General features: G+C 41.9%; 1 long non-coding RNA gene across 1 annotated transcript; it reads right to left on the reverse strand.

The window, feature by feature from the left end:
* Positions 1-28: 28 nt before the first annotated feature.
* Positions 29-7756, reverse strand: LOC127059980 (uncharacterized). The gene is made up of 4 exons (XR_007778413.1): positions 7710-7756; positions 1982-2095; positions 989-1095; positions 29-120 (listed from the first exon to the last, which is right to left on the reverse strand). It is a non-coding gene; the product is annotated as an uncharacterized LOC127059980 (long non-coding RNA).
* Positions 7757-13891: the final 6135 nt, after the last annotated feature.

Here is a 13891-nt window from a genome sequence, read left to right on the forward strand (position 1 = left end):
AACAAAATTCACAGTACCTTGAGGGTCACATCTGAAGATCCTGGGGAAAACTCAGCTCTCATATTCAGTCAAACCAGTCACATCCTGTCAAAGAAGCTCTTCTGTATCCCAGTCCTGTCCCTGGGAAGCAAAGGTCATGGTTAGACTAAGAGTCCAGATGTCAGAACAAAGGGACCACATTTGTTTAATGGATTATGGAGTCCAGAGAGATATTTGGGATCTAGTGATACTTCCAGTGGGTCCATGTATTTATCATGTTTTCCATCTAAACAACACAGAGTCTAGCAAGTTGCCGTTGTGATGGGTGGCTGATAGTTGTGGGTAATAAATAATTTTTAAAAGGCAGAAATCAGTTACATTATCAAAAAATTAGTCTGGCTTTTAGGATGCTTTTTGTGTCCCTATATGTAATGCTGTGAAAAGTTTTTTTTTGCTCACATGAAAAAGATTTGAGACTTTTGTAAAGTAGAAATCAGTACCACCAAGGGCTTAATTATATAATGTAACATTCTCGAAGCCCTCACATTAGCTCACTGATGCTTAGTGAAAAAAGTATTACCTAGCAACAGTCACTTACAAATCACAGGAAAAGTAATGGAGATTATATGCTATACCACTCCATAGAGTCAAAATTGTTAGCAGGATGTGCTTGCCCTTTCATTTCATGTGGAAAAATCCATTGTTTATGGGTGTGAGGGTGTGAGGGATGCACTTCAGGAGGAAAACAGGCCTGTTTATCCATCATTAAAACAATCTTTAAAGGAAGCCCAAAAATGGAGCAAGACACATTAGCATGGCCAGAGAAAACAAACTACAACACAGACACTAGAAAAATTACCTCTAGTTTTCTTTCTCTTCAAAGAAATTGCTCTTCATGTGTCATTCATTCTCAAGTGCTTAATTAAAACTATTAACCTGTTTTTAGGTGCTGACAGGCTTGAGTTGCCCAGCACCAGTGTCCTGCCTGTGACTCAGACAAGTTACTCACATCAAGGTGTTCAGCAGCTCCTCAACCACCAAGATTTGGTGTGCATTGCCTCTGTATTTTGTTTCCATCCCACTTCTGTGCACCACAGTGGCAAAAACTCTTAGAAACTGCAGGAGAAATACATTGGTATTTAAGAGACAGAGTTATTAGAACCAGCTCCATATTGCAAATGCAGCTAGCAAAGAGAGAGCTGGGTTTTATTCCGAATTATGCTTTGTTAACAAGTTGTTAACTAAGTTCTCACTCCAGAATATTTAGAGCCAGCTAAATAATATGTGTCAAATCATTGATCTGACAAGTTTCACAACTTTTTTTTTTCCACTTTAAATTTCAAATATCTATTCAAAAAATAGCATGTTCAGTTTTTTCGCTCAGCTTTAATTACTGGCGACAGCAGGGGAGGGAGAAAGAACAAAGCTGAATGCACAGATCCCAGGGGGAGTTTGCCATCTCTGACCATTAGGGGAAAAGAGAAAAACCAGGATCTTTTCACTTGGAAACTGAGCCCACTTAGTGTGGAGGTCCTGGGAAGAGAGGAAACACAGAGTCCTCCCAGTGGAAGAATCCTCCTTTGCTGTTGCTCTGCTGATCATTCCTGTAGGCGGCTGCTATGGCACAAAACCTGGTACAACAGCACTGTTGGACTGAGGCAGGAGTTCTGCAAGGGTGCAATGTTTGTTGAGTTGGGAATTATACAGCTGGCACTGGGGACAAAGGGAAAAGTTACAGCACAGAGCTCTGCTCATTATACAGAAAACTGTTCAGAGACAGGTGGCTTCAAAGGGTTGTGATTCTGAGGGATGAAACTTTGCCTTTTGCATGCGTGTGTGTGTGTGTGTGTATGTGTGTGTGTGCAGGCATACACATCGATGGAGATTTGTCTCCAAAAGCAATGGAAGTGTTTCTGCCTTCTGGGCAGCGCTCAGGCAGTCAGCTGTGGCTCAGAGCAGGTATGTGTGAAGAGAGATCCCCATCTCCCCTCATCTCACTCACCAGTCCAGGATTTTGATGATGATGTCAAAAGCAATGTCCATGAGACTGCGCTCGAGATTATGCTTTGGGACTCCTCTCATAGCACAGAGGGAGTAGCAGGATTTCTATCTGGACCTGAGAAATAAAGATGTCTTTTCTAAGTGATATACCTTAATCTAGCTTGCTTAACACAACTGAAAGCCCATCAGTGGGCACAGACCAATAGCAGATCCAGCTGGACAGAAGTATAGGCAAGGCCATAACTTGCATATCAGTAAAGACTTGTGCTCTGTGACAATCTTCTTTTCCACTTCTGGAGATCTCAGACCAAACAGGGCTGCTGTGCACACGAGGCTGCTCAGTGCATGTTCAAATAGCACAACTGGATTCCTAGCAGCTCCAGTAATTATCAGGTACACACGAAAGAGCCAATCAAGCACCCAAAAGGACAGGCTGCCCTCTGCTCCCCCCGGGTGCAGCTGGCTCCTTATTTCAAGCACAATCTTAAATTACAAGGAAAAAGGATTTGCTGCAGAAGCAATGTTGTTTGGTATCAAAAAAGATTCCTCCTTCCTTCTGCCACCTCCCCCCATCTGCTTTTCATGTTTTATACAAAACTTGCTGCTCTGAACACTCCTGGATTTTCTCCCCTTCTAATAATAAAGAAGCGAATCTGATGTCTCCCCCTGATGGCTTTCTAACCTTCAAAAGCATGTGTTTATCATGAGTTTCAGCTATCCAAAATAGTTTTGACCTGAGGTTACCATGCAGGCTCAGCCTGCTTCGAAGCGGGTTAAATGGATGATAAGCAAACATTTCATTACAGACCCTTAGTTGTTGTGAGGATGTGCAAATCCCTGAGAAAGATTTTCAGCATATCCTCCTGAGCAGTGTGGGGCTTTGGACCTGGGAGGTTCACTCAATCAGAGCCCTGCTGTCACTTTGCAAATATCTCCGCTGACTGTGCCCTGCATCATCACTTTGTGAGGCCCTGGGTGAGCCACGGGGCTGGGGAGAGATTCCTCCCACCTGATGCACTGTGAGGGATGAGATTTTTAAGTCTTAATTGAAAACACTCTTTTTTTGCTATCCTGTCCTGTTCTCTGGTTTCTGTCTGAGCAGAGGAGCGTGGAGAGGTGCTGATGGAGAGTTGGGTGGCCCTGGGGGAGATCAGTCCTCCTCCCAGCCCCTGTCTGCTGCCTCGTGTCTCAGAGCCAAATGCATCCAGCAGTTCCAAACCTTCTGCCAAAACTATTTTAAGCAGAACTACTGCTGGGCTACCTGTGTCAAGTGAAAACAGTCCAGTGTGGACATCACACAGCCTCGCCCCACCAGAAGGCAAACCAGCACTGCTCAGAAAGCAGAGCTTATTCTGCATCTTCCTCAAAATAAAAGAGATGGCAGCCCTAATGGCTAAGCATACCCCAATCCCAGAAAGGCAAATCTATGAAGTACCAAGTACTTTGCCTCTCTCAGCTCTGTCCCTTTCCTAATTTAAGCCACACAACAGCAGCTCTTTATGAGTCACCACTTGCTTTAATCCTGAGCAGGATTCTCAGCCCCAGCTGTCCAGCCAAGGACCATGCCCCATTTTCTTTATTCCTGCTTTTCTTCTGTACCCATCCAGCTAAAATGTTCTCAGTGCAAGAGCCTGACTAAGGACAGAGAAAGGTGAAGCCTGGGACAGAATTCACAGTGTGGACCCAAAGTGGGCACATCTCATGTCTCTGGTCCCAGCAGCCCAGGGGATGGAGGAGTGCAGGGCACCGAGTGCTTGCTCCATGTGCTCCAGGTTCATTATCCAGCCAGTGGATTGTTGTTCTCCGTCAAGTTTCTGATAAATGCATGAAGAATATTGCACTGCTGGGGATGGAGCTTCCCAAATCTCTAATTCCAGCCTGACTGCAACAAGGAAATCAGTTCCCCTGCTCTGAAACTGCATGAGTGACATGCTGACATACCTGCGCTATCCAGCTAAGTTTCATCTGTCCTCAACTGGTCTCCAGAATTATTTTCCTTTAGTCCCAATCATTCCTGGTGTTGGGCTATAAACACCAGTGTTCAGTACAGCCCCTTATTTCTATGGTATTGCTGGGATTAGCATGGATTTACCTATTTTTTTAAAGAAAAGTGTGCAGGAATACATCTAATTATGCTTTGCTAAGTATGAAATGTCCTTCTATTTAGCAGATGCTTGGGCCCTACTTTGACCTAACACTGAGTGTTTCAAGTAAACTGCCAGCAGCCCCGTCAAACTGTTGTGGGTAATTTGGAGTATGAAATGTGTTAAATTATTCAAAGAGCTGAATAAGCATAAACAGGCAGTACAACAGGAGAGATATGCATACCCAGCGATGCTGGTGTGACATTTAATACATCATATTAGCACTCCTGTTAGTACAAAGAGCTGGATGCCTAGCACAGCAGCTTGCAAATTCACAGGCAGAACACAGTCTAGCTGCATTTTGCCCCCTCCCCATATAGCCTTCCTCCAATGGTTTTCCTTTGAAAAGCAAAATACTGCTTGTCTATAACCACAGGTGAAAGTTAGGAAAGCAAAATTTGATTCCTTCCTGAAATGCAAAGTGCACGAGGTCCATCTAACCCACCTCTGCTTCGTGCTGTTGTCAATCATCCTGCTGAGAGCAACTGTCTGATTTAGAACAGTGGTGCAAAAACAATCAGAATCAGGCTCAAAATTCCCTGATGCTGGAAAGAGGACCCCAAGACAGACAGACTCTGCTTAGCAATAGAGCTGAAGCAGCAGAGAACACACACAGGATCACAACACATGTCTAGCTCAGAAATACATATAAAAACCCATGTCCTACTAAAAGCTGACACTAATTCAACACAAAAGCCCCCCTTTTACCTACTGTGGAAGCAGTCCATTATTTCTTATCCTTCAAAACAAAGAGTGTTTTCAGGTTATGGAGTATTTCTGAGTTCTCAAGAGATTACACTTCAGGGGATGAATGAGATGCTTCTGTGGTCAGGGTTTTGGGATGGTGAGCAGCAAGGGGGAGGTGATTCTACTTTGAAAGCTTTTTCCCATTCTCAGAAAAGAAAAAAAAATCCAACCTGTGCTGTGGAGAAGTTTGGGCCTGGCAACCCAATCTTTACTGCTTGGTTTGTCAATGAAAAGAAAAATAAAACTTAAAAAAAAAAAAAATCCATACAGCCAACTCGTAACGAATAAATGGAATGATCTCTCCTGAGAGCAGATGGAAGCCCCAGTGATGGAGGTAAAGTAGCCTGAACAAAGCACTCATGGATGTGAAAATACTGTCAGCAGCATGCCTGGATCAGCAAGGGATGGACTAGCTGACCTCAGAGGCCTTTCCTTTTCTTTTCATTTTCCCCCTTTTTCTTTTTTCAATATCCTCCCTACAGTTTTACATAAGGGCCTGTGGAGCAGTAGAATTCCCTTGTGTCTGGGGGAATTCTGATTTTAAGTGGTTCTGGAGATGGTTTGCTGACTAGCATAGTGCCCCCAGTTTTGTCCCATTTGGTTTATGCTAAAATTTGATTTTAACATTCTGTTAGAAGGTGAGAAGAAACATTGGTACTTTTTTTTCACACTTCTTTGGGACAAAGACATTGCAGGGTGTCTCTTGGCTCTCTTCTTTCTTGCTTCCAAACTCCATTTAGTGATAACATGGTATTGATGAGTCTAATTTCATGAACAATGTTTACCAGCTTTGCTATCATGAGTGCTGAGTGATACTAAAAGGAGCATAGCTCAGTTTTTAGATGGTGAAGGGGAGCTTCTAATATAGGCACTTGGAAAAACTCCATTTGAATTTATAATCTGAGCCAATTTTCATTCCTTTTGGAGTAAACCACAGAAAAAAATATTAAATGTCAACTTGCCAAAAACATGACCTCTGCCTATAAACACAATGGAGACGGACAAACATTGTGTGGGGAAATGTCAATTCAAATTCAAATCTTAATATAAATTTGGGGTTTGCAAACACTTTGAGACATACAAGTTGGCTGTTTCCCTAGCAAAACGTATCAATTATTCAGGAGTGTTTGTGAAAAGCCAGCCTAAATTCCTAACAAGACTATCAGTTCAAGAAATATTAATCTAAACATCAAGTTCACTGAGTCAGGCAACAAAACCAAACCAATCTCTGGATCCAAACTGAACCAACATCTAGAACCACCTACTGAAAATGTGAGAACCATTTGAAATTATGAGTTGATACAAAGAGATTTTTGCCTTCCCAGAAATATCTCAAAAGCAAAAAGTGGGGCAGGGGGGAAGCCTGTATTCTCCATTTCCCCTGTTGCTTACACCAGTCTTTTTGATTTAGGGAGAATTACTTCTCTGAGCCAGCTCCTCTTCCTCATAAGGCAGCTGGGAAGAGGGAAACGTAGGCTGAATCTATATTTGTATATCTGTTTGGATTAGAAATGTGCTTTTATCTCCCAGTCACCCCCACAGTCTGCACTGCGGTGCGTGTTACACAAGGTCAGATAAAAATAACAAAACTTGAGCCCAAACTGTTGAAGGAAATTCATTTTATGGGACCATAGTGGAGGAAGCAAATAACAAATCATCCCCCAAATTTGTGTAGCACGGAAATCAGGCCCACAAGATCAGCTATGGCCCTCCTTGGAGCAGCTCATAAGGTGATGGATGATTTATTGACATTGATGCCATCACACAGGAGGCAGAACTATCTGGGGAAAGACTGGGAAAGGCAGTGAGACCATCGAGGGTAGCTTGGGAGCCAAAGTGAACTCCAATGTTCATCCACTTCCCAGCACCTCAGCAATAAAAATAAATCCTATTAACTTCCATCACAATTGAATTCTAGTTCAACTCTGCCACACTAGCCAACTCTTATTAGAGAGAGGGCACGTCAAGAGCCTACGCTCAGTCCCTGCTCCCAACTCCGCGTGGCACCCGTCGACATCCTCTGGTAGTGAGAGACTCAACAGGCTTGTGAGATCCTGGAAATTGGTTCAAAGAGCCTGGAGAACACTTTTCTCAACCTAGCTGCCTGCACACAGGAGCTGAGTCCCTTTTCCTTGCTGACTTCACGTGCAACAAAGCCACTGCATAAAGCACAATGTATTTATTAAGAAATAAGTAAGTGCAGATTAGTTCCTTCTAAACATTTTAAGCTACCCACTGAACCAGATCTGGTAATAAAAGCTAAAGCCAAAACACTTGAAAAACTTCATTAACAGAGAAAAAAATAACTTTAATGGTCATTGCTATGGTTTAAATTAGAAGAATTGGGAGGGTGAGGAGAGATTGCTTTGAAGTGCCTTCATCCTCCAAGGAACATGACTATTGTTGCAGTTTTTTGCTGATGTTCATTCTTAAAAGCCCAGTTATTTTGTGAGTCACCTGGAACTGGTTTCAAATTTTAAATATTACAGTCTAGAAGTCTTATTTCATCTAACCTCACTACAGCTTTCTTAGTTATTCTAAATTACTTCTACAACTCTGCAGGGCTTTGTTTTGGCTTGGGTTTATTCTTCATTTTTGGTATATGTGTGTGTTATTTTTCAAAAAAGTTCTTCCTGCAAAGTACCCCTCAAAGCAAAAGCCACCACCCTTTTTTTTCCTCTTAGATATCAAACTATTTGTGCCATTCTTGTGCATGCTACACGAAATATGATCAAAGAGAAGTCACAGAGCTAAAAAAATGTTAACTTTCTCTTTTCTGCCTGCTTTACCCATGTACTAGATTTTGCAGTTTCTCTGTAATAGCCAAGCAGCACTTACTGTTTTCTTTACTTTCCAATTGCTGATGTCAGTGATGCCTTCATACACACTTCATCTAGCCTAGAAGAGTGCAAGAAGAGCCAAAGCTGAAAAAAAAATAATACTGAAAGCTTTCATAACAGCCTTTATCCAGCAAGTTTCAAAGAGGGCTCATTTTGCACTTTCCCTGTATTTAATGAAAACAATTTCAAAGTTGAATTGTCCTCAAGCACTTTCAGTTTTGTTTTCTTCCTCTCATTCTCCTTTCTTGTTCCCCATCACTGAATGGACTCAATAGTAGTAGAAAGCCAAAATACTCAATCATTGTGCCCTTTCAATGGGCCATAATGATACTAAGGCTGCATAGAGTATTAGGCAATACAGTGTGAATAAAACTCTCTTTTCATACAATAATCTGGATTTTACAGGTCATTCCTGGGAAAACAGTACACTCATCTGTGCAAGTTTTCCACAGGAGCACACAGAGCTGTCATCATTTGCCAGAACTTTCTCATTTTAGTCCTAGAACTGTCACTGTCCAACCAATCCAGTGTTTCTAAATGACTGAGAGGTAGCAAGAATCCATACTGAAAGCTCTCCAGGGCCTTTAAAAGGTTTGTGTGCTTGCAACAGCACATCTATCTAAGCTGCAATGGTCTGCTCACTTAAGAGCACTAACTGGTAGAGATAAGCACAGGTTTCCAGTTCCTTACCTGCAGGGCAGTGGTTAGGTGGTTCATAGGCAAGATGACCTCAGGTTGTTGCCAACTTTGTCCTGTTATTCTGGGTGCTCACATAAATGTCTGAAGTTGTTCATGTCATATTAGCAGCCACCTGAAGGCTGGGTGTGCTATCCATTCTCCTCCTCCACAGGAATGGGGGAGAAAGCAGTGGGAATGCATCCAGTGCTTTCAGCAAGTGCTAAAGGGGAAAGAGGAGAACATAGAGAGCAACACAGTGACTTCATTAATAGATTTTCATGCACTAGATCAGTTTGCCCTCAAGAACCAAGAACAGAAAATCTGAGTCCATGAGCATCATGCAGAAAGAGTGAAGATCAACTGAAGGGATTCTTGATAATTTTAGAGATATTTTGTAGAGTCTGTTTAGATTATTTAAGAGTTTTCACCAAAGCAAATGAACTGCCTTACCTGATGTGTGATGCTTTCAGATTCTTGGCTGTTCCTCAGTCCATCCATCCATCCCATCTATCATGACAGAGTGGCTGGGTCAGATCACTTCTAAATCCAAGGGAAAGTTGTTGAATACAGAAAAAATACAAAATCAGGACAATCAGGATAAACTGGGACCCTTGAATCCAGCAGCTGGAGGATTTTGTGTTGCTTTCAAGCCCAGGGCAGAGTTATATTTTTTCTGCTATAATCTGGCCAGGGTCACATCAGGCTCTGGTGGCACTTCAGCAGCATTACACCACAAATGGGTGACCCTGAAGTGATGCAGTCTCATGTCTGGGTGCAAGGAAGAGAGTGGATCTGACTTTAGGGTTTTGCAGCTTTGACACTTAGATCAACCCCTGCTCTATTAATAAATGAAAGTTCACCTACAAGAAGACACACCCCACACTTAGTATACCAAGTCTCTGCTTTCCTAATCAAAATTAAAAAGTGCTTGTGATTAATTTGGAAAAGTAGTGTCAGGCAGGTGACTTTGGCATCTGCTTGAAATATTTCCCATTCCTTTTCTATCACATGATGAAGACTCTCTGTACTAGTAAAGCAAGGTATTATAAATTCAATACCCAAATTTTCCACCACGCCAGCAATTGTTTTAAGCCAGCTTCTTGTGCCTTTTATCTCTCTTACAAATCTTGAAGGGAATCGGATTCATCATTACACAAATGGCCTTTATTTCTGGCTGTTAAAAACCTGATGATGAGCAACATTTCCAAGGAAGAAAAAGCAGTCAATTTCCGAAGCATGTGCAGAGTTAATGTCTGCAGTAATTGCGACTAAGTACGGTAGAGCAGAGATGCTCTGCCAGCTGGAGCCAGGGATTAAAAAGGAAACATCTGTGCTGAGATTATAGGAACAGAGGAAGCTGTGGGAAGGAAGGAAGTAAGAATGCCCATGTAGGTCCACCTACCTCATTTGAACTTCTCCTTTTCCCCACGGTTTTGTTTTCTCCTCACTAAATTCTATGTATTTACCACCATGAGTGCAAAGAAAAGCCTGTCTGCATTCTCTGCTGTTTGACCTTTCCTTTAGACCATGGCCACCCATCTTACCAGAATGAGTCTTAAGAGCAGGAGTTGGGCATAGCCTTAAAAATGAGCATTTTCTAAAGGGGTTTGCTGAGCAAGGACACCTTTGAGCAACATGACTTGAGTTAAAATTTTGGGCCGCAACCAACAAACTACTTCTAAAGAAACTAATTTTAGGCAGACAAGAAACTCCCTTAGTCTCAGTTGCAGTATACAAAAACTTAAATTAACGTGAGTTTAATTATGCAGCTAGACTAGGAGCTACACAAGCAGGAAGACTATGGTCCAATAGCAAAGTATTGCCCATTATATCAGAACCAAAATGCATCATTGTGGATGTTGAATACTGACTGTATGCTTAATTCTGCATCCAATAAAACATGCTGAATGTAATGGAAGTTGTGTTCTTTTCAGGTATCAGAATTTTAACACCTGTACTTCCTTTAGGAATTTTTTCCCTTCATTCTTAAATAGCTAATGAAAGCTACAGGAGATGCATTCCAATAAAATAATATAAAAACTCTTGTGGCTAGGTAACGTGTTAAAGAATATGAGATATATTTAAAAGAATTTTTAAAACACAGCAAGGAGAAATTTCTATACAGGCACAGACACACATTTAGCTAGTCAGCTTAAATTCTAATGAAATATTTTATGTTGCTTTTATCCCTTCCAGTACTGAAGATTTACAAGTTTGCAGCTGATTTGCAGAAATTGCCCTTTGTACAGGAAGGTCAAAAAGAGATTAGAGAACTCTTCACGTTCACAATATTTTGTTTTTATTTTTATTTCTACTCCAATTGCCTTTGAACTTGTGTTCCTCTGGTGAGGTGAAAACTCAGGAGTGAAGGAATTGAAGGTGGGGAGGAGGAGGGAGGAGAGGAGGAAGAAAAAGCTGGAAGGGAATTACTCCTTTCAAAAATAAATCAATCAATAGAAAAAGCACAGAAGTATTACTTTAAAAAAAAAAAAATTCCCAGAGCCAGCACACACACTCCATTTCTACTAATTGGATTGTGATGTGTTTGCCTTTAATATGTGCAGCCAGCCCCTATGCCCTGCCTTGTGCACATGTCATGTCCTTTCAACATCAGCAGCCACTGGCCTGATTCTCAGTCCTTGATAACATGTTCCCAAGTAGTATCGTGTAACGAGGGGATCGCAGAGGGAGAGCTGGGGGAGAGCTGGGGGAGAGCAGCCAACCCTGCACGAGCCATTGGTGGCCCTGTTGAAATGCTACAGACAATTCTCTCCTCATTGCTGACCCTTCCGTTTCATTTCAATGCTTTGTTTCTCCTTGGTGAGTCGAGGAAAGGCCACACTGGCCATAAAACAAAAGGATGGGTTCGAGCAGGGCTTTTCCTTCATCTGCTCTTCTCCTTTCTCCCTCACCCTGCTTTCAGCAATTTTCAGTATCATTAGTTTCTCTGAGTGTTTGCATTTTGCTGTTCTTGTTTAGAAAAGGGAGGAGCTGTCAGAGACCACAAAAATGGTATTGGGCTCAAACCACAGAAGTTTGAGATGCTGCAACAGCATTGATGAAATCCTGAACGACAGTGGAGCTAGGGAAGAGCACGATGGGCAAGGAGAGGACACTTGCTTGCTCCATCTTCTCTCAGACCAAGTTCCCTCTTACTACTACACCTTTACACTCAATATTTAATCTATTTACTTTAATCAATTTGCTGAAATAACTTGCAAAGTTCCCTTTGCCTACCTGGTGGGACAATGCATCCCCCATAGAGGAGCCCTCTGTGCTACATGGGTGCCAGAAAAATCAGAAGAAATTTATGAGCGGCACTGCCATAATATTTTCCTTTCTTTTCACTCACTGACTCTGTAAAAAGCATTACAGAAAGCTTTAGATGCAAGTATTTTGCCAGTTCCTTGAGGAGAGAAGCAGGTCAGCCATTTAACTCTACTGCTCTTTTAGTGAGATTGCCCAGATAGGACATTCAAAATAAAGGATTTTGAAAATAATTCGCTTCCACCGTCTCTAAAAGTGAAATACACTTGAATAACATTGACATTCTTTTAAAGTGTGTAGATGCTTCTGCACAGGTTAAATGTCAGATTAAAACCTACATGGACTTTTTGAGTGGCATGTGAGCAGAAATCAGACAAGACCCAGACACCACAGAACAGACTTTGCACTTATTCTGGGACCACATCTGAGTGCCTGATCATTTTGCCTGATTTTTTCCATTTGATTTATAAAAAGAGAGCAGTGAAGTTGGGCTGGGTTACATCAGACTGCAAATTACTCCAGACTTTGAGGTCTCACTGGTTGGCTCTCCAGGGCTTATCTGAACTAAGTGCACATTGGGTTTGCTCAATGGAACCTTCTCCTAAATGCAGCTTCTCACCAGGTTCCTAATGTGTCCATACTGGTGTGAATAAGAGATACCTTCTGGTTCAGTGGAGATACAAGTGTGCCTGCAAAGTTACTCACTCAAAATCTCCAGTGTTTACTTTCTGCTTTAAAGTGAACTAGAGCACTTTTTGGACTAGTCATTTCCTGAAATCTGAGATCCTGAGTGATGTTTTGCCTAGAGATCCGCCCTCCAATATCCTGAAAAACAGTTAATAAAAGCAAAATTTCACCCAGCAGGGACCAAAAGAGAAATCAGATTCACAAATCCAAACTGGAAGAGTGAGCATACTGCCTTCCTTATTTAAGTCATAACAAATACCAAACTCTGTACATTCCATCTCCTTGAAAAAGGCTTTATGGCACTATTCTTTTTTCACACAGGTGATGGTACAGTGGGTAACACAGAGATCAGCCTCTGTCTTTCCTGTTTTGGATCCTCAGCTATCCCAGATCACCAGCTAGGTGACAGGTACCTGCCCTTAGCATCTCTCATTTTGTTACCTGTTAAAAACAAAAGTCCAGCAGCAGCAGCTTTAAAATTTTGTGAAAAGAAATCTTATGGTTGACACTATAAAAACAGATCCAGAATTTTAACCTGTAGCTTTTAGCACTTTACATAGCTGAGCCATTTGTTTCCTTACTGCTCTGACCATCTCTTTGGGAAGAGCAGGTAATCCAACGCCTTCAACTAATGACAGACACTACAGAGAAAAAAAGAGCACCAGCATGGACCACCTCAAAGAAAACTAATGCAAACTTAAAATATCCTTGGAAAGGGGGAAATAAGGAAGGGGGCATATGGGAACTTAGCACTTTACTCACATTCCTTAAGGAAATACGAGTAGCAATAAAAAACCCAAACTATTGAGAGCTCCAGAAAAAAAAAAAGGAAAAAAAAAAAAAAACAAACCAAACCAAAAACCAAACCTATATCCTTAAACCAGCAGGGATCCTGGCTGAGGCAGCTTAGTTCCCCCCTTGACCTGTGTTTGATCAGCAGATGTGCACATCCTGAACTCTGAAACCTCTCCTGCACCCTGTGTGTCACCCCATGCTCCATCCCAGCTCTGCTGCTGTGGGTTTCAGTGGCACTGGCACAGGCTGCTGACAACCCCTGTACCTGCAAGCTGAGCCCTTGCTGTGCCATGCACCAGTCAGTTGTGCAGTTTACCAGCCTGTTACTGCGAGCAAAGCCCTGTAATGCAGCAGCTTGGCAAGGGAATAGTTTCCCTTTTATCTCTTATTAAAGGGGATCAGGTGTTTGCCCATGAGAACTGCACTCTAAGCGACACGATTCTTTTTTTTTTTTCCCCTGGAATATGCCCATAAACTAGATATGTGTCTGTTTAAATAAGCATAAAATTATGAGTATCCTGCAGCAAAAATGAGACAGCAGCGTTCAGGAGTAATGTGGATAAAAAAGCTCGTTCTCTTCCCCTTCCATGACTTTGGGGGTGAACTTTGAGCCTATGGAGAATTTTCAAGGACACAGAAGAAGGGTCCCTTCAGCTGAAAAAGCCTTTTTAGAACAAGATTTTCAATGCATTTGATTGAGAAGCAGCAGTATAAAAGCTGTGATCTGTATTTACGTGCACAGATAATCCTCAG

This window comes from Serinus canaria, chromosome 10 (assembly GCF_022539315.1).
Source record: "Serinus canaria isolate serCan28SL12 chromosome 10, serCan2020, whole genome shotgun sequence".
Classification (NCBI taxonomy): Eukaryota; Metazoa; Chordata; class Aves; order Passeriformes; family Fringillidae; genus Serinus; species Serinus canaria.